Raw genomic sequence first — 1,204 nt, 5'->3', positions numbered from 1 at the left:
GTGGTTTGGTAACATCAGGACTGTGTGTTTTTACTTGTCAACCTTGGGCTTGGCAGCCTCAGCACCCAGCAGCTGTCTGAGTGAAGAAAAGCCTCTAGCTTCAGTGGGCCGGGAGCTGGAGGCAGAGCTGAAGCCCAAGGCTGAGGGGCTTTCACCCAGCCCCTAGAGCCTGGCACTTTCAACTTGGACTTAAAGTCCCCAAATTATAAGAAAATAAACTGCTGTTTGTTAAGGCCATCCTATTTGTGGTATATTCCTGTCAGAATGGCACGAGGTAACCAGAACACTGGACTATATGAACAAGAATATGGCATCAGGATTGGATGAAGACTCATTAACAGCCTGCAATATTCAGATGATACAACCTTCCTTGCTAAAAGTGAACATGACTTGAAGCACTTACTGATGAAGATCAAAGACTACAGTCTTCAGTATAGATTACACCTCAACATAAAGAAAAGAAAAATCCTCACGACTGGACTAATAAGCAACATCACGATTAATGGAGAAAATATTGGTGTTATCAGGCATTTTTTTTTTTTTTTTACTTGGATCCACCATCCACACCCATGGAAAGCAGCAGCCAATAAAACCAGATGTTGTCTTTAAAGGGTTGAGAAGCAAAGATGTCACTTTGAAGACTGAAGTACACATAACACAAGCAATGTTACTTTCTTTCCTTTTCTTTTTTGATTGTGTGAGATATTTTACTTCTTTAAGAATTGCATAGAAATACGAACCACTGAGACTATGGCCCCTAGTTGCCCTTCAAGTCTGGAATTAAACCCACTCCTGTGACTTCCAGCTAAACAAAAGACAGGCATATGAGGTGAAAATTTACATTAGGTAGATACACTCCTTGGAGAGATCAATTATGGGAGAATAGAAGGACTGTGTATGCACAGGGAGACAGCTCAGGGGGCAGGAGTGCATGGGAGGGAAGGACTCAGGGAAGAGGTAAATATGGGGAGGAAGGGGGAGGGGAGCTGTTGCATTGTGGGAAATTGTAGTCAATGTCATGAAATGCAGTGTACGTGAACTGCTGTATGGAAAGTGAATTCCCTCTGTAAACTTTCACCCAAATCACAATAAAAATAAAAATAATACATAAAAAATTACAAGGAAATAATACATGCAAACACAGTAACAATGATAAGATATAAGAAAACTTGACATTATGTAAATAGAGGCATTAAAAGAAAAA

The sequence above is a fragment of the Orycteropus afer genome, unplaced genomic scaffold (genome assembly GCF_000298275.1).
Source record: "Orycteropus afer afer isolate SDZICR_OR568_19922 unplaced genomic scaffold, OryAfe1.0 scaffold00553, whole genome shotgun sequence".
NCBI classification, from domain to species: domain Eukaryota; kingdom Metazoa; phylum Chordata; class Mammalia; order Tubulidentata; family Orycteropodidae; genus Orycteropus; species Orycteropus afer.
This window is presented reverse-complemented; position numbering follows the sequence as displayed.